This window comes from Saccopteryx bilineata, chromosome 1 (assembly GCF_036850765.1).
Source record: "Saccopteryx bilineata isolate mSacBil1 chromosome 1, mSacBil1_pri_phased_curated, whole genome shotgun sequence".
NCBI lineage: Eukaryota > Metazoa > Chordata > Mammalia > Chiroptera > Emballonuridae > Saccopteryx > Saccopteryx bilineata.
This window is the reverse complement of record NC_089490.1, coordinates 267,150,225-267,171,217: the sequence shown is the minus strand read 5'-3', so window position 1 is coordinate 267,171,217 and position 20,993 is coordinate 267,150,225.

Genomic DNA, 20,993 nt, shown 5'->3' with positions numbered 1-20,993 from the left:
ACATTGTGGCTTTATATTAGAGAATGTCTTTTGTTAAATAAATATACACTGATGAGTTTAGGACTAATGGGTCATTTGTCTCCTACCTACTCTCAAGTAGGTGAAGATTAAAAAGAAGAGAGAGAGAGAGAGAGAGAGAGTGTGTGTGTGTGTGTGTGTGTGTAAAAGGCAGAGGGAGAGAGACTAGTAAGGCAAATGTAGAATTTTAACAATTGGAAACTCTAGAAGAAAGATGAGTAGCTCTCCATACTATTTTTGCAACTCTTCACCCTTCCCAGTGTTGTACTTTTCAAAGGACCCTACAGTAGAAGTGCCTGGATCTCTGGCCCTGGCATTGCAGCTATTTTAATTTTATACCCATGTTTCCCCCCAGTTTCTACCCATGTTCTAACACTGGCCTCCAGGGGTTGCCTGTGGCAGCCCAACTGGTATGCAGGAACATGCCCCAGTTTCATGGGACTTAACTCTTAGGTGATTTGGGGAGCACTCCTTAAGAAAAAGAATAAAATATTTTAAATGTGAAATTTGATATGAAACTGCATATTTGTTTAGAAAGGCCACTAAAGGACACTGACGCTCCATGTGCACGAGCACGGGAGTGCATCAGTCTCTGCTGCGGTGGTGGGGCGGAGCAGCTCTGCCCTCTGGTGCTGTCCACCCTGAACAGACAGGGCTGAGCGCATTAGACAGGCTCTAGACTGGGCCCTGATGTAGAAATGTTCTTTCTTGTTCCCTTTTGCTTGTATCTTCCTTACTCACAGAGAAAAATCTACACAAGTTCGGGTTTGGGCCTACAGAAGCAAGCACTGAGGAGATCGCTCAGCCTCTTGTGTGCTCGAAGCCGCAAAAGCCTGCCTCCAGCCTTAGCAATAGACAAGAAGTATAGCCTGTAACGGCTGAACAGAAACGGAGTGCAATGAGAAGCAAGTAAGAGGCTACCATGTAATCGGGTCTGGATCTCCAGGGGACCATATCAGTTTTCGGTTGAACACCTTAAGAGCAATAAAGATCATGCATGCATTTACCTGGCCTTTTTGTCTATGTCTTTGAGACCTTGTGGGGTGAGGGTGAGGGACAAGAGGAAGTTAGTTATTGCAGAATCTCTTTCCATCAGCCACATAAGGTCTCATAAATATCCATTACTCATACTAGCCTGTGTGCCGAGATTGAAAAAATGACTGTCACAACCCCTTCCCCTCCAACTCTCCCTCCTATAGAAGAGTAACAAGGAAACAGAAGTCCTTGTTCTTTCTAAGAAGGTATGTTGTTTGCACTTACCTGTGCATGAAGGGAAAGAAAAACTGAAAAACGAGAAAACAATGTAACTAGGTAATCAGACTGGAAATACTGCTCCCTCCACTAAGCATTTCACCAAGATGAAGCTGCTTCACTTTTATAACATAACTCATCAAATAAGTGAGACAGCTCAGAATATTATCCATCATGCTGTGGTAGTGTCCTTGGATGCTACAAGAGAACACGTGTGGGTAGATTGCCAGTTTGTTATTTCTAGTTCTTGAAAAATTTGACTATAGGGGGAAATTTCAAGAAAATCACCCAGTCCCCCCAGCCTAGCTACTGAGCACTTAAAGCACACCAATCAAGAAGAAGTGCCGATGACATCCCCAGGCATTTCAGGTGACCAAAAGATATTCCCAGCCTTTGCGCATTCATCCTTCTGATGGGCTTGTAGGCGAGCTCCCTACACATGTATCTAGCAGTGCGAGCCCGCTGGGAGAGAGCAGCACACGTCTACCTTGAGCTTCGCATTTGTTTCCCTCTGGTGGAAGCGTTCATCCCCTGATGCTCACCTGATTGGTTTCTATGCTTTAGATCTCACCTCAGTTTTCACTTCCTAAAAAGAGTCTTTCCTGTCACCCACTCAGAAGTTGACCAACAGCCACTCTCTGTCATCTGACCCTGTTGATGTATTTGGTACCCCTAACCACTCTGCAGGGCCATTTATTGTCCGTCTCCCCCAACTAGGTAGGAACTTTGTCCTGTTCATCACTGTACTTCCAATGCTTTGCAGAAGGCCTGGCATGCTGTGGGTGCTCAATACCTGGCCAGTTCAACAGTGTGAGAAAAGGGGGGGAGGGGAAACAGAGACTTGTGAGCTGAAGGATTAGGTGGTTGTGTCACTTCTTTCAATATGCTGCTTTCATGAACATGGCCAAAGTACTCAGTACCTCCTGAGGGACTTAGGATTGGAGAATGAAGTCTGAAAGACTTCTCAAAATAAGAGGCTACAGTTTCAATACAAGCAACCTACTTTTTCTCTATCCAATTTGTTCAGCCAGCCTGAAATCTTCAGGAACACAAAAAGGTATGAAAGGACCAAAACTCTTTACTGCAGTATCTGAGAAAGTGGTTCAGGGATGACAAGAACCCACGATGGACATTCTGTGGTAGGAAGGTTGAAATGTATATAGAACTCCTATCCAAATCTAGATGCTTAAAAAACCAAACCAAGGCTCCAGGGCCACTGACGATGACCTGATGAGAGTTCCAGATAATTTCCTAGAAGTCCTACAAGAATTTAGACCAAAGTTGTTAGATGAGATGCAATGAGTATAGGGCCTAATACAGTGGTTCTCAAAGTGTGTGCCAGGGTGCACTGGTGCACCCTAGAAGATTTCCGGGTGCACCCTATGGTATTCCAGAGAAATATGTCCCTTTGGGGACCAAAAAACCAACAGGGTTTTTGGAGTTTAGATTTTTGGGGGACAGAAGTGTGGGGAATTGGCTGCAAGCTGACAGTCTGCCCAACCCCCCACCTCACTTGCCTGATTAGGTTGCAAAAGCCTGTTAAGCTGTGGTGCTGGATTGTTTACACTACCCCCCCATGTTCCCTGGAAAGACTGGAGACAAGTTTCTTCTATCCTTTGTTTGGTATAAAGGTAAGATAATATGTATGGTGGGGGTTTTCTGTACTCAACACAATTAAGAGTAAAAAAAGAGGAATTCTTCAATGTATTGACAAGGAAATGAGAGTTTGCCTTTCAAATATATGCCCAAACATTGAAGAAATCTCTAGAACACATCAGGCTCATGTTTCTCATAAACACAAGAATGAAAAAACTTAACACATTCATGCCAGGACCTGCCAAATTTATGATACTAAATCTTACTAAGAATGTATCAATATATATAAAAAGATAATTTTTTTGTTGTTCTTTTAGTTTTTAACCCTTCTTTTTTATGAATTCTAAAAAACATAACTCAAAAAAGTGTAACATAATAATGTTTTTTAATGTCAAAATAAATTTAATTTTGTCATATTTATTTTGTTTTATTACCATAAAAGCATGCTTGGACTTTATATTTTTTTCTTTAATATTTGATTTAATTATTATAACATATTTCTCAGAAATTTGTATATAGTGTGCCTACAATTATTTGTAGGATTTTAAATGTGCCTCAACTTCAGAAAGTTTGAGAATGAGAATCAATGGCCTAAGAGATCAGGAGGGTCATCAAATTGTTCTGTCACTAGGAAGTTCTGCCCATGCCTAATCTGTGCCCTGGAGTAGCAATTCTTATTAAGCACTTTGAGGCAGGAATGGTGCTTAACACTCTATCCCTAACTTAGTTTTAATTTCATTACAGATGTTGCACAGAGGTTGTTAGAGCTGACACATACAGTCTTGGGATTGGAGCTAAAACACATGCTACAATGGCTGTTTATTAATCAAGCATTCCCCAACCCTGTAAGCCTTAAGCAGGGAGTTATGAGACAGACTACTTCAGGCTGTGGACACACTACACCAAATGACAATGAGCTGCACCAAGCAGTGGTTCCGTCAGGCTAGGTCCTCAGTTGTGCTGATCTAAGCCTGGGAAGACAAGCTGACCTGAGGTTACACTGGAGGGATAGATCTAAAAACTCCCCTAGGACATGAAGCCGCTAAACTCAGATTAGGCCGCTAAACTCAATCCAAATGAAGAGAATTAAAAATTCAGCTCCAAAAATTCTGAAACCAACCAGTGGGCAAAACATTATGTCAGATCCAACCTCTACCTAATCTTTGTATTCAAGGATTTGGGTCCTTCTGCCTCCCTTCCTAAAATCTTATATGTTATGCAGGTCCACAACACTCAGACGATCTTATAAAGTGCCTGCTGTAGACACACTTTCCCTCCACCATTTCTTTTTACGGCACTCACTTTTATCCAAAAGACTTGAAAGTCATTGTTGTTTTAGAACTTAGAGCTCCCCACAGAAAATTCATATGACCTGTGAGAAAACCTGACTGTAACTAAAACTTTCACCTGTCTCCAAAAGACACTCTGTGGGTCCCAAAGATAGATTGGTGACACTTGAAACTGCCAGCATGTAGAGCAGTGTGCTATTTATGCTGTGTGTATTGAGAAAGTGGACAGGGTACAATTATTGAGATTAATTTTAAAAGGCAGCACCATACTCACAGGTGAGGTGCATTAAGATGCAAATTACTCTCCACAGGGGTGGAGTGCTGCTAGTTATAGCTGAAACCAAACTCTGTGATCTCATTATACCTCTAGCCCTCTAGCTAAACAATTTGGGGCATCTGTTATTCCCCCAAAGAAAGTTAGAAATGTCGTGGGAACCTAGGCTGTGCTTGCAAAGGTCACGCTTCACGTTTTTCAAAGCTGCTACTGCTTCTGCCAATGTTGGAAACTACATATGACAAACAGATAGTGTAACAGCCTCCATTTTGCAAAATTTGTCCTTCAGGGTTCACCATATCAATAGTGCCAGTAATGGAAATCTCTGACTTGGGACTCAGGACCAATCATTGATGAGAAAGCTTACAACTCTGAGGTATTCAGGAAGATACTAGACTTTAATTACATCTGAAATGACTGTGATTGAGGCAAAAAAAAAAAAAAAAAAAAGGTGGCCTTAAACAAATTTTGTATGCTGGCTATCTACAGACCTTAACTTCACTGATGAATTGGAAGTTCTCCACTTTACTCCATCCTATAAATAAGTGGGCTCAAATAAGACCTAGACACTTGATGTCTAAGTTAACTTTGAAAAAAATCAAACAGCTGTAGTCTAAGCATATTTATTTTTCCCTTTCTACTTCTTTCCCTTTATGATTTCATATAAATATTTTTGGCAGTGCATAATTTCATAACTTCAACTTTAATTACAAAATACTTTGTGCTTAACCAGGTGGTGCAGTGGATAGAGCATCAGACTGGGACACAGAGGACCCCGGTTCAAAACCCCAAGGTTGCTGGCATGAGTATAGGCTCACTAGCTTGAGTGTGGGGTTGCTGGTTTGAGCATGGGATCATAGACATGACCCCATGGTCGCTGGCTTGAACCCGAAGGTCACTGGCTTAAAGCCCAAGGTCACTGGCTTAAGCAAGGAGTTACTCAGTCTGCTGTAGCCACCTCCCAGTCAAGGCACATATGAGAAGTCAATCAATGAACAACTAAGGAGCTGCAACAAAGACTTGATGTTTCTCATCTCTCTCCCTTTGTATCTGTCTGTCCCTATCTGTTCCTCTCTCTGTCTCTGTCTCTCTCTCTCTGTCTCTCTCTCTCTCTCTGTGTGTGTGTATGTGTGTATGTGTCTCTGTCATACACACACACACACACATACACACACAAATACTTTGAAGGGTCCATGACTCAATTTGAGGAAGAATGAACTATTTCCAGAGGTTAAGACAATGACTGTCAGGACTTTGTGGCGCCCCTTTTAGGAGACTGAGAACATCTTTATTCTTAGAAAAGATATTTTTATTTTTTTAGGCAAAAGCTTCAGTTATTGTTGCTCTACAGGAGTTCAGTGGATGCTGAGTAGCTAACAGAAAGGGCTGTAACAATTATTAAGCCATTATATTCTTATATGTAATATGTACTATTACACACATTAATGTTATTGAGTTCAAACCCAGATTTCTCCTCTGGCTCCAGGTTAGATCTTACCAATAGGGGGTGCTAGAGAGAAATTGGGAAGGGACTTGCTCATTCTTATCTGTCTGCTGGCTGTTCCTGTCCACATTACTCCACCTGTGACCCATCACCCAGGCAGCGGAGGTTAGTTCTAGCAGCAGTTGGTTTCCATGTTCAACTTCTTTTCACACTTACAGAACCAGCTGAATCACACCCTGCTCAGTGGTACCAGCAGCAGAACCCTCACTTCTTAAGGCCCCCTTCTGTGAGCTCCTGGCTGTCAGGAGCTCTGCCTTCAAGGTCCTGAACTAAAGCGGCAGTTGGGTGAGGCCTCCTCCTTTAAGTTTCTAGATTCTAATCATTCCAACCTCTTCCCTTCTTGCAGTTATTATCTCTGAGATCTGTGAGTGTTCTCCTGCATGCTTTTTCAGTACTGCCACACCTATTACCAATTTCTTACATTACATTTTCTCCCTTAAAACAGCATGTTGTCCCTCTTCCCGAGTTCTGATGGATCCTTGAGTGTAATTGGTGTCTTCTGGAGGCGGGGGGATGTGGAGGAAGGAACAGGGATTGTTTATGGTCAAATAACCTTAAGAAATGCTGAATAAAGCAAAGTTTAACAAACTTCTCTGCAACAGACTTACCAGAGCTCATGCACATGCTACTGTGTTTGCAAATTTCCAAGTGAAAGACATTTCTCAAACTTCATTGAGCATGGAACCCACTTAGTGTGAAGTATGTCATGAGATTAATGTTCCACAGAGCAAACATTCTGAAATGCTGGACCCAAATAATAGGTCCTGGAGCTCCCAGAAAAACTTTCCTATTATCAATATCAAGACACACGATATACTGCACATCCTCCCTGATAGAAGGCACTTCACTTAAAACAGAGTAAAAGCCTGGGAGATCTGCTATAGTACCTTCATTTCAGACCAGACCTCCCACAGACATAGCAGAGTAGAGAATAGAGGCAATTCTTCTAAAAAGAAATAGCAACATTTTGGTCAATAGTCCAGTTATTTAAATAGCTAAAGAATTAGTCCAAAAGTACAATAACAGTTTCAACTTAAAGAATGACCTTTGATTCTCTTATATTGATATGTTATTGCTCATTTATTAGCAGTGAAAATTCTATCCAGGCATCTGATCCAGTTAGCTATAGCGTCTAACCCTCCGATATCTTGCAATTGTGAATTCCACTGGCTGAGAAAGTAGTATTTCCTTTTTATAAATCAAATATACAATTGTTTAAATGTTTAACAGCAAAGGGAATTTGAGGCAGAAGGAATCACCATATGAGAGCCCTTTGTGGCTGCATTTGCAGCCAAAATTAAGTAGGAACCGTCCCGCAACTGCGGGTGTTGGAGCAGGAACTGCTCATTGTCTTCCGCACGCCGGCTTTCCTGGTATTGCTCTGCATTGCTAGCATTATTTTCACCGGGAAACCCCTTTCCAGTTGCTCTATTAAGTTCTCTTTTCTCTGAACTTTGACGAAAAAATTCTTTTTGCATCCCTAATTTGGCTATGTCATACCTACATTGTTATTTATTTATAAACATAAATGCTGTATCTCTAAGTGGATGGCTAGTTCTTTGATAGCAAGGACCATGGTGTATGGCTACAACCACAACATCTGAATATAGTCTGAAAAATCATTTGTTTCTGATTTCTGAATTTGTTCATATGAAAAGTATTACAACTTTAATGAGTAGCATTCACAGATAAGAAAGAAATTACATGAAATCCTGATGTCTAGGACCACAGTGGGTTACGAAGTCAATATGAACATCTGCTTGTTTTAGAACTTAGTGCCTTGCTTATAAAGGTGCTCTATGGATGGCTGTTGACGATGATCCTCATGGAATTACAACATTTGGGATGCCATTTGCTGCCTCAAATGGAACAGGCTAAAGTTATACTCACTTGAACAAACATTTATTAAGTTCCAATTATAGAAAGAATAGGTGATTTGTAATCAGTCAGAACTTGTTCTTTAAGCCCCCATTTACTGACTATGTGACCTTGAGCAAGTATTTGTCTTTTCTCAGAATCAGTTTGCCTTCTCTAAAAAAAAAAGATTAATAACTACTTCCGGTAGATATTGTGATGATCACATAAAATATTGTTACATTACACAGTTGATACACAGTAGGTTCTTAACAATTGTAGCAGTTGCTATTGCTATTATCTTTAGAGAAAGCTTGTACCCAGAAGAGCAGAGGCAACAATAACCTACCCAGATTGACGTATTACTGGCCTGGTGCGGTGTCTAAAATCCAAATTAGAATTCATTCCTCTGGGTTTAAAGATTATTCCTTTTATAATGCCCAGCACATTGACTTACTATTAGTATTTATTGCTTAATGTGAATTTTTTTTATCAGCTCTAATAGCTAACTGATGCATTGACTCACTGTTGTAGTAATCATGTACTAAGGCATTCCCGTGTCCCAGACGCACTGCAGAAAATGTGCTCGCGAGCTTTGCCCTCCGCGGACTTGAGCTTCACTGTATGCTTGTTGAAGAGAAACGAGAGAACACAGAGGGAAATGAAGGGCCTAGCAAGACAATTAGAAGCTGAAAGAATAAAGAATATCAATGAGAGCTGTAGTTACTTGGCCTTGTTGCCGAGAACTGTCCTGGTTCACTTAGCAGGTGAAGAAACAATGTATATAAAAAAATTGGACAATTATGAGATTAGTTTTTTTTTAAGGATTGGTCTGTAGTTTCATTTTTTTATATTTATTCTTGGGTTTTTTAGACAGATAGGAAGGGAGAGAGAGACAGAAACATCAATCTGTTCCTATATGTGCCATGACCAGGGATTGAACCTGCAACCATTGTGTATCTGAATGATGCTCTAAGCAACCAAGTTTATGGGTTGAGGTCAGGGCTATGAGGTTTTTTAAATACTAAATCAATATCTGGTTTTATTATCCATTGTAATGAATAGTTTTGAATTCCTCAAAAAAAGCTGTATACCCTTGCCCCACCGCATGCATATAGAACAATGAGACAAGTAGGCCTGTGGGGACAGGTGTTTTGGCCTTCTGATGATGGCTCCTCCTATATATATATAAGCACATCAAAAATTGGGGATATCATTCTCAATATGGGTACAATCTTCTGAATAATAAAGAAATGACTCTCAGTTGGTTAGAGCTTTGTCCTGATATGCAGTTTGCTGGTTCGATCCCAGATCAGAACACATACAGGAACAGATCAGTGATCTTCTCTCTCTCTCTCTCTCTCTCTCTCTCTCTAAAACCAATAAATTTATATATATATATATGGAAACAATAGGCCTATGATAAAACTAAACTGTTTTAGAGTAATATCACTTGCATGCAAATAATAATTAAGATAATTAAGCAGTCTTGATGGGCCTATATTGGCCCCTTCTCCTCCCAGCCATTAGTTCTGCATTTTTTTATGCTTTTAAAAGAACACAAGTGGATGTCTTTCAAAAGAGTTTGTAATTCAAATTTCTACTTATTCAGACTAACCTTAACCCCAAATTCATAAAAATTAATGAGGCTTTACTATTGATTTCCAAAGCCTTTGGGGCTGATTTAAGGATTCTCATGTCATTTTCTCCTGAATCATCTGGACCCATCCCCAAGTCCACCATAGAGGGGCATTCCTCCCCACGCCCCACTTCACTTTGGCTGCATCTACATATTGAGGAATTTGGAACATTTCTCCTGCCCAAAGCCATTTCCTCTTCGCCAAGAAGATAATCAAGTTATGGCCTCAAATTAGAATTAATCGTCTGACATATTTTATAATTTATGTAAGTGTTGCATCTGATGTGAGATGATCAAGTTTTATGATCTATGTCTGCGTTTGTGGTTTATTGACTCAGAGTTTGGATATTTAGCTTCTATAAATGGATTTAATATGGCCAGATTAGTTGGCCTTTTTTATGAAGGCCATCCTGACGCAATACCCAATAGTTATAGAGTCCCTCCTAATCCTTAAATATCCCCTCAATATTAAGGCTGGTTCAAAACTGCGCGTGTGCTTCATCAGAATTATAACAGCAACAATTCCTTGTATTTGTATAATGCTTAATATTGTTCAAAGCCCTATTGTTAAATGTCATACCCTCCCAAATTGGGTCCAGTGATAGGAAGCTGCGAAGTATCTTATTTTACTCATTAAAATGAAGTAAAAAATGTTAATGCCAGAGGAAGTGGAGCTGCCAGTCCCTGGGTTCCACATTCATTAGCAGACTCCTGCTAAAAATTGCTGAGATTCATGTTGTGCCAAGCAGTCGTGGACAGTCACATCAGTCTTGCATGCCTCGCCTCGGTTCCTCCAGAGTCCTCTGCTCTTCTCTTTAGCTCTCCTCCGTTGCGACACGGAGGGCTCTGCTGGGGCAGGCCATGAGGAGCAACAAGCTAGCTGCCTCCCCTCAAGGGGCCCCCTGACAGCTGTCATCAGTGTCACCAGGCAAAGCCCTCTCAACTGCCCCCTGAATCTGAAAACCTCCTCTGGGTTTTCCCTATGCTCACTGCAATCAGTCCAGAGATGTTAGGCCCTCGAAGTTGGCACAGACACAATCATGATTCTTCACCTGCTAACTGGCTCTGGGACTTTCCGCCGTCCTTAAGATCTAACAAAACACACTCTCTGCAATCAAAGCTTTGCTGAGGTCCCCGCCACCAGCAAAAGAAGTCGGAATAGGCTATATCGGCAGGAGCAGAACCCACGGGGATGCTGGGAAGCCTAGCAGAGAGCAGGAAGCAGGTCAGCTCCTAAAAGGCTTAAGCAACATTGTATTCGTTTTTACATTTGTTCCATTCTGGATGTGATACTCTGTGTGTGTGTGTTTGTGTGTGTGTGTGTGTGTGTGTGTGTGTGGCTCTTGTGTGCTTTTGTGCCTTTCATCTTCCTATCCCTAATCTAGGTTTCTTTAAACTGTGATACTGCTTTTAAAGTCTAAGCACTGTTTTAAGTATTCTGCTATAAGATGCCCGTATGGAATAGCTTTAATCCTGTGGTGTCTTGTTGTCTTCCTTCAACAGCACCATTGGTGCACTTAGAGAGAACCTGGGCACCTCAATTGTAGCATGAGCAACTGTCCATGCTTTTCATAATTCTGGCAGAAGACATGCTAGTCATTGGTGCCAGCAGCAAAATACTTATAGCTCCCTGCCCTTCAGGTCCCTGACCAGCTATACTGCCCTGCTCTCCTCTAAAGTTAAGCATAACATGAGAATTAATAAGGAGAGTGAGAAAAGAAGTGACATGTGTCACCTTCAGGGAAAGCTCTTATAGCCATAGTGTGACTCACCATGTTTCTGTTCATGGCTGCAGAGATGGTGTAGACACATGTCGAGTCAGGCGCATCAGCCTGGGCCTAAGAGACTGTAATGAGCAGTCTTTGACATTAGACACATAGCATGATTAGAAAATAAAGGTATATTGTGTTATGCCACTGAGAGCTCTGAGTTGTTTGTTATTGTACCATATACTGACCTAACCTGACTAGTTTGGGAGCAAATGGAGGGACTGGCAATATCTGAAAACCAGCCCCTGGAAACTCAGTCAACTGGTTCGGCCATGCTGGAAACCACTTGACCTCTGTTGAAAAGAGGGCAAGAGCCAGCCTAGCAGCCCCAGTTAGACCAGACAAAGCAGTGGACAGTTACTGCTGTCACTTCTGCCACATGCCAAAATATATAAAATGTGTGGCTTGTTGTCAAGATAATTCCACTTCCTGAAAGTCTCTCTCATTTTGGAGAGGGCACACATTACACATTTCCCTCACTACATTTTCAGAAACAAAGGAAGAGAAAGCAGGATCCTGCCAAGCAGCATTTATATTTAGCACGCACCATATGCACGTGTGCGGTGCAGAGCACAAAGACATGTGGCAGTCCCGCCAGAGTGAGATCCGCAGGAGAGAGAGCAGGAGATTTCACATACAAGTGCGAGACTCTCAGTGGTATAAATGGAGGCATCTCTGAGAACAGAATGGCTCTTTGTGCCTTGACTTCACAAGATTCTTCAGTAGCCACTTCAGAATATTCTAGGGGAGCATAATCTTTAGATGTAAGGCCATGAGTGAAAGGAGAGCTCGGTGGGCAATGGTCTTTGAAGTGGAGTGCAGTTACTGAGGCCCCTGCAGGTTCAGGCTAATCCACTTTACTGCCTCCTCCACCGCGCAGGGAGCTCGGGTCTGAACGGGAAGTTTTCTCCTCAGTGTCACAGAGGAAGAAAATATTTTGAGAGGAGGATGGTGTCCCCCAGCATCAAAGCCACACTTACAGCTACTGAGCACCTCCTGATGATGAAGTGAGAATGAGAGCGAATGTAAATGAGCGTGAGCATGGAGTGCTCAGGCCCTGTAGAGGGCACTGAATCTAGGAAACTACAAATAAGGAAGAAGAGGCAAAGATGGGAATATACAGTTGGAAGCAGCATGGAATAATAACCATCCACCAGCTGTAAACCAGGAGGTGACCCTTAGAAGGAAAGGCTATTGTCCACTTCTAGGTTCCACAATGAGGGGTTTTCCCTGAACACACACCCTGCTGTCCATGGTCCTTTACTCACACTACCCCTTGAGAGGGGAACGATTTATAGGGTGGACTTGTGAGGAAGGAAAGAGAGGTGTGCTTAGTTCAGCAATGCCATTTCTCCCGGGGCCTGCCCCAGCCCAGTGCTACAGTGGCTGGGAGGGTCACCAGTGGCCACCGCCATGGCCATGCAGGTTCAGGTTGGATTCGGGCAGATGGTAAAGGAACTGTGGACCCAGAAACTGGTGGGTCATTCCATTTATTAAAGTCTTGTAATGGCAGACAGCAAACAGGCAGGGAAGATCGTTTCCCTCTCACTCTCCAGACTCACTCGGACTCATTCTCTGGACTCACCGGCCCCCACCAGCCTTAGTACTCCCCCTCAGCACTCTGCCACAAAACAGGACTGGTAGAAGATACCCCTTCTCTGGCAAACAATAGGAAACAATCGTCCCTCCCCATGGCAGCAGGCAGTCTGCAATTTGCAATTGGCCACACTGAGGGCAAACACCACAGTCTTCCATAGACTATAAACACGTGACACTGCCCTATACCAAAGCAAAATACAAGCCAGCAAACCTAAACACATGTTTTTTTTATCCAACAGTGGGTAAGTCTACCTATTCATTTTGTCTAATAGACATAAAGTCACACCCGTCTGATTTCTATTTGTTAGTGTGATGATATTTCAGTTCTCAAACTGCCTCTCCTACTTCTTTATTCCTCAAATCATTGAGAATCATTGGTGGGCAAGGTGGGCAACAGGTGTTAGACTAAGTGGATTTACCCACCACTACCAACACAAGCCCACTTGGAGTAGCTAAGGTGGTTTTATTCATTCCAGGACCTGCTAATGGTATTTATTCTGTGGCCATAAATCAGTTAGGCAAAGGTTAAATCCTGTTGAAAACATAGTGTGTTCTGAAGCTAAAACATCTATTTTTAGCCTTTGAGTGATTGTTTTAAAGTTTTAAAAATTATAGGCATCCCTATGCATTTCTACATCTTCTGATTTTTAGGAGATGCTATAGGAGACTCTACTGAGAAAGACTCCAGCCCACCGTACAGATCAGACTGACAATAGCTGTGTTTGGTTTGGTCCAATAATGACCAGGGGAAAAGGGATCTTCTGAGAGGATTTACCATGAGGGAAGAAGAGAAATTAGACCCAACTGACAGTGAGGGGTCCTTCCAAGAAAGCACACTGGCTGATACTGAAACTCATCTAAACATAACCCACCTGGATGCATGGATGCACACTGGCTGAAAGGGGGTGTGTGTGTAAATCTAAAGGACTGTTAATTCTTATAATTGGGGGGGCTCAAGAAGACTTTGGGTGAGGCTTCCTACAGCTGAGCATAGCACATGGGGAGCATTTTTTTTCTCATCTGCACATAAAGCAGTAAGAATGATCAGCCTTGAGACATAGCAGCTGAGAACCACTTCCATGGACAGGAAGATGTCTGGCTCCAGTGGTGTCCAGGCGGCAGCAACAGCAACATCCAAAGTGACAGAGCAGAGGTGTATTCAACCCTGGAGAAGCATTCTGTGGAACTGTTGTTCCTAACGTAGGGCCCACCTAGACCGTGGCATGCAACAGCCAGAGCTCTTCACTGGGGATGTGAGAGCCTCCTGCGGAGTCCCAGAAGCACTTGGAGAGGACAGTACTTCCCGAACTTGTCCCTGTATTCCTTGGAACCATTTCAATGGCACAACCTTAGTCTGGTGGAAAGTAATAGTTTATAGGAAATTCATTGATATCTGTTTAGACCAGTTTGATGATTATTTCAATACTGAGATTTTTCTCCCTTATATCTTTGATTCTACCTTTGCTAAGAGTGATCCATCTTCCCCTGGCCTGTTATCACAGTTGGTTAAAGCAAGGTCTCAATATGCCAAGGTTGTAGGTTCACCGTAGTCAGGGAGCATACAAGAATCAACCAGTGAATACATTAATAAGTGGAACAACAAGTCGATATTTCTCTCTCTCTCTCTCTCTCAAATCAATTTAAAAAACAGAATGATCCATCTGAGCCACCACCCATGTTTGACTCACATGATCTATAACGCAGAAAACCTGAGCCTCCAGCTCTCTTCCCCCAGCACTCTTTCCCCACCTCCTCGGGGCATCTCTCAAACCCAGAAGTGGAACAGAGACAGTAACCACTCAATGGTCAAAGATTTCAGATCACACATTCATGCTCACTCATACCTTTACAGAGGTCAGTCGTAAGAGGAAATAGAGTAGGCTATGGCCTATACGATAAGAATTTAGTGATCCCATCAAGAGCTCCCTTGGCAACATCTTACTCCCTTACAAATATCTGAAATTCTATGGCTAGAAAGTCATCCATTTGATCTTCAGCTTGATCCCTGTTAGAATGCAAAACAGGAGAATACGTGTGGCTGTGGCTCCTAGTTGCTTACCCAATATCCATTCTTTCCTATTTTCATATTAACCAACCCGATTTTATTCAATAGCAATCTGCCTGGATTAAAGACTAGACAAGCAGCCTCCTTTATAGCCATGGCAGTCGTGTGACAGAGTTCTGACCCATGTAGCAGACATCACTGGGTAAGACTTCCAGAAAAGCCCTTTAAAGTGGACTGATTTAGGTGACCTTTTCCCCTTCCAACTTTCTTGCTTTTTCCTGCAAGGAACACAGAGATGATGGTAGTAACAGGAGCAGTTATCTTAGAACCATAAGAAAAATCTCAAGTTAATCACAGAGACCTTGAGATGCTGTAGCAAAGCCACCAACCATTGGCTTCCTGATCTCTTATTATATAAGAAAAATAAACCCTTACATGCTGAAGCCACCATAGTTCTATCTTATTTGTTAGCAGTTGAATGAAATTTACTTGATGCATACATAAGCATTATCAGAAGCAAGTTTTGTCCTTCAATGAATAAATTATAGGAAGAAAAGCAAATGAAAGCATTTCCTTTAATCTACATCCAAGTTCATTTCTTATGATCAATCTATGTCTTTTTTTTTTTTTAATGCCAATTCTGAGTTAGGTTCAGGATATTAGACCCATAGTAGAATAAACTTTAGGAAAAAAACAAGCCATGTGCATAGTCCCACTCTTTTGATACAATAAGGCAAAACTCTGAATGAAGTAGTATTTGTATTTTGTATTTGAAAAGACCATCTATTCCTGACAGAAATATTTGTGTAAAAGATTATGATCAATGCTCTAATAGACAAGAATTGTTGATTAGATCTATGAATTACCTATTTAATGAGTAAAAATTGACCCTCAAATAGTTTAATTCTATTTAAAATACTTTAATATGTATATATATTATTTTGTTGGGTTTATTTTTATTATTTGAAATTTCTGGGTCATTGACTATGCATATATTTTACTAGATACTGCAAAACTGCACTTGGACTCCTGACCCACAGAAAGTGTAAGATGATAAATGTATGTTGTCTTTGGGCACTAGGTTTAGGGCAACTTGTTATAGCAATAGAGAACTAATAGTTCTGCTGTCACTATACCCATCTTTTCACTCTGGAGGGAAGAGTACTTACAAACACAGAATCAGAATAAGTAATTTCTGAACCTGCTTTGATGTGGACTAGTAGCTCTCTACATCTGGTGCACAGCGATCATCCTGGGATCTCCCATAGCCCCACAGACCTCTTTGTCTTCTTATTCCCTTTCCCCATGTATTCTGCTTTCTTAGTTTACTTCCCTCTTTTAGTAGCACAGCATTGTTAACAGTTTTCTTAGAAAGCATGTCTGGGAAATACATTTTTGGGATCTTGCATATTTAAGAAGTATTTATTCTACACTTTTTTTGATTGGTAGTTGGGCTGGATATAGAACTCTAAATTGAAAATAATTTTGAAGGCATTGCTTCAACAGGCTTGCTGTTGAAATACTGAAAGAAATTCTGATGTCTGTTACTTTTTGTTTTTGCTTTTCTTTGCTGCTTTTATTTTTTTTCTTTTGAAGTTCTATCCACACAACAGAAAACATACTCAATAATAGCTCCAGAGTTTTACATCTTACAGTTTTTCACTGGTGGGAGACTGACTCAGCTCTGCAAATCCCAAATTCCCAAATTCCTACACAATGCTTTGACTAGCCAAGTTAGACTTAGGGGCCCATTTTTATAATTAATCCACCACAGACAGGAAATCAGAGTCACAGCACAATAATGCTAATTGTGTGGCTCATAGGGGAGGAGGACAGCTCCCAGATTATAGGCACTGATGCTTGGCAGGAAATACCATAGGTATTCCTGATAATAAACCTTCCTTTCCAGGTGTAGAATATGTTTGTTGGATGCTTAGCAGTAGGCATCACTCTCCTCTGAGACACTGGGGCCAGATTCTTCACCTTCTTAAATGACATTTGACATCCATATCCTTCTGAGCACAAGGTGCAGTTAGAGAATAGACAGCCTAGAACAGGAACTGGGTTAACTCACTAACATCAGTTTTCCACATTCATAGTGTATACTCAATAAAATCTCACTAAATACTTCCAGATGACAAATATTCTTAATAAAGAGCAGATGCAAACATAAAGATTTACCTTAATAGCCTTGATTAGTAATTACCTATTCCTAATTCACTAGATAATTTCAACCTCCTGTTTCACTGGCTGTGTAGACCTGACTCAAAAGGCCTATCAGGGGTCCCCAAACTTTTTACACAGGGGGCCAGTTCACTGTCCCTCAGACCGTTGAGGGCCGCCACATACAGTGCTCTTCTTACTGACCACCAGTGAAAGAGGTGCCCCTACCGGAAGTGCGGTGGGGGGCCGAATAAATGGCCTTAGGGGGCCTCATGTGGCCCACGGGCCATAGCTTGGGGACACCTGGTAGAAAACAATGCCTATTCCTAAGTAAATGATGAGCTCCCTGAATTCATTATAATTTTGTGTAGAATAAAGGAGACCTTCAAAAACTTTAACTCTGATGCATATAAAGAGGAAGGAATACGATTTTGTGTCCAACTTCTTTTACTCATTTTAACTGGAATGCCAGCTTCTCAGGTCATTCTGGATTCTTTCCTGCTTCTCCTGGTTATTTAGCATTTCACTCACATTTGCTCTCTTCCTTACTCTTCTTCTGGTTATTGCTTTCTTTTTTACTGCTGTCTTCAACTTTTGGTTGAGAGTTATCTACAGAGAAAAACAATTCCCTTTAAAAAAAAAAAGCAAAAATCTAACTCACAAGTTGTGAAAAGTATTTTACACTATTTTTGTATAATTACTTTCATTTTCTGTAGTGGAGCAGCTGAGAAAAAAATTGCACTAACTGTGTAATTTTCTGCAACTACTCTGGGACAAAAATCTTGGTAATTGGATTTTTTTAAACTAACAAGTTGTCACAATTGGATAGTTCTTAAACTATTTGTGCTCATGCTTCAGAAGTTTTGAGTGGATGTACAGTGTATTTTAAATGTTTTGCATCAGCTTGTGGTCTCAAATTTGATTTATTTAACTTTGGATTTTAAAAGAGATTGACAATTCTGATTATACATTGTCTCCACTAAAGGGACCTCTGCTAAGTTTTGTAGCATGTTCATTCCCACCCCACATTAGGCTGTTGCCATGGAGCTGAAATCCTGGCATGTGTAGCTCCACCCTCAAGTGGCTGTCTCCCAGAGTGCTTTGCTGTTACTATGGAAATGCCTGCCCATTATTCTTGCTGTCCTTTTACTACCAAAGCACCTTTAACTGTCTCAAGCAATCAAGTGATGTTACCTACAGCAGGGAAGGGAAAGAGAAGACTGCTTCCCATTCTAACTGCAGCACTGATTTTAATCAAGATTTAATAAAAAAGCAGAAGGAACTAAAGCTACTTTAACAGTGCTCTTTTAAAAATATACAAAAGCAGGATTCCGCTTGATGCATAGGCTCTGCCCTTGTTCATGCCCTTACTTGATACCTCTGAAAAAGCATACTATATATATTTTTAAGCTACTTTTGTATTTCATATACTTGCAAAATAGCAAGTGGAATCAGTAAACAGGTGGTCAATCATTGTACAGTTAAAAAGAATGTAATACTTACTACAGATGTATTTTTGGAAATAGTTACAGAAACAAAAAATGTGCCTGCTGACTTAGATAAAACCTTATCATCCTATAAAACTTGAGGGGTAGTAAACATAAGAGAAAACTAGCTAATGAGTTAAAGATATTCTTACAATATAAACTTTGCCTCTTCTATCACTTTCAGATTAGGCATCTATGAAATTTTAAATTTGTATGGTGACTTGTACAAAGTGAAAATGGGACTTATTGGTAATTCTGGAAGGATTTTCTGGGTTATTAGGAAAAAAGTATTTGAAAACAAATAAATCTTGGCCTGGCCACCCTGGATCTGAGATGCTCACTGTAGAAAGATTAAACTGGCTCTGACAAATGGTGCATGTCCAATAGTTGTTTTTAGAACTCAGAAAAGTTTAGTGGTATAAATACATGGGGGGAGTGAGTTGCTGCCTGCAGCACAAAGACAGGCTGCTTTCCTCTGAAAATAATCAAAGAGTATTGAAGTTGGGTGAGGAAGAAGAGGGAAAAATCATGGTGGGGAAATCAGCACAAAAATGAGGTATGTCTGTTCTTTTCTAAAAACCCACAGAAGTAGAAGTGGTTGTTAGTCTGGATAATCTAAACAAGGATCACTGTTGCCTTGGCACTCTGCTCTGATGCAAAAAAAAAGAAAAAGAAAATAAAGCCATTAGGAATGAATGAATGAGGCACAAAATTTGAGGAGGTTTCTTCAAATGTCTGATAGGAAAGAATCTGTATCCATAAGCCTACCACTGATATAATGGTGAGGAAAGTCTTCCCCTAAAAAGCAGATCTTGGCGATAGTTTAGAATAAGAGGGGGAAAAAAAGATCAGATTGTAGGATTTTTGTCAAAACAGTCAGAGAAAACAAAGTGGCACCTTTGGCAAGTGAACATTACCCTAAGCTTCCAGTGACCTGACTGGTTAAGTCTGAGTGCTGCATTATTCTATCCGCCATAATTCTCTCTTACCCTCTTCTGTATTAGTTTCTTAGGACTATCACAACAAAGTACCACAAATAGGTGGCTTAAACTCACAGAAATTTATTTTCTCACAATTCAGGAGACTAGAAATCCAAAATCAAGATATCGGCATGGTCAGGCTTCCTCTGAAACCTATAGAAGAAAATCCTCCCATGCCTCTTGGAGCTTCTGGTATCAGCCCTGAATTCTTGAGGTTCTGTGTTTGGAGATGTATCACTCTGATTTCTGCCTCCATCATCACAGGGCCGTCTACTCTAGTGAGTCTTCATATCATTCCCTCTGTGCACTCCTCTGCCCAAATTTCCCTCTGCTGATAAGGACACAGTCACATTGGATTAGGAGCCCACACTATCCCACTATGTATGTAATGTAACCTTATTTTTTATATAATTTTATTTTTTTAATGGGGTGACATCAATAAATCAGGATACATATATTCAAAGATAACATGTCCAGGTTATCTTCTCGTTCAATTATGTTGCATACCCATCACCCAAAGTCAGATTGTCCTCTGTCACCTTCTATCTAGTTTTCTTTGTGCCCCTCCCCCTCCCCCTTTCCCTCTCCCTCTCCCCCCTCCCCCCGTAACCACCACACTCTTATCAATGTCTCTTAGTCTCACTTTTATGTCCCACCTACGTATGGAATAATGCAGTTCCTGTTTTTTTTCTGATTTACTTATTTCACTTCGTATAATGTTATCAAGATCCCACCATTTTGCTGTAAATGATCCAATGTCATCATTTCTTATGGCTGAGTAGTATTCCATAATGTATATGTACCACATCTTTATCCAGTCATCTATTGAAGGGCTTTTTCGTTGTTTCCATGTCTTGGCCACTCTGAACAATGCTGCAATGAACATGGGGCTGCATGTGTCTTTACGTATCAATGTTTCTGAGTTTTGGGGGTATATACCCAGTAGAGGGATTGCTGGGTCATAAGGTAGTTCTATTTTCAGTTTTTTGAGGAACCACCATACTTTCTTCCATAATGGTTGTACTACTTTACATTCCCACCAACAGTGGATGAGGGTTCCTTTTTCTCCACAGCCTCTCCAACATTTGCTATTACCTGTCTTGTTAATAATAGCTAATCTAACAGGTGTGAGGTGGTATCTCATTGCCGTTTTGATTTGCATTTCTCTAATAACTAAAGAAGATGAGCATCTTTTCATATATCTGTTGGCCATTTGTATTTCTTCCTGGGAGAAGTGTCTGTTCATATCCTCTTCCCATTTTTTTATTGGATTGTTTGTTTGTTTGTTGTTGAGTTTTATGAGTTCTTTGTATATTTTGGATATTAGGCCCTTATCTGAGCTGTTGTTTGAAAATATTTCCCATTTAGTTGGCTTTCTGTTTATTTTGTTATCAGTTTCTCTTGCTGAGCAAAAACTTCTTAGTCTGATGTAGTCCCATTCATTAATTTTTGCCTTCACTTCTCTTGCCTTTGGAGTCAAATTCATAAAATGCTCTTTAAAACCCAGGTCCATGAGTTGAGTACCTATGTCTTCTATGTACTTAATTGTTTCAGGTCTTATGTTT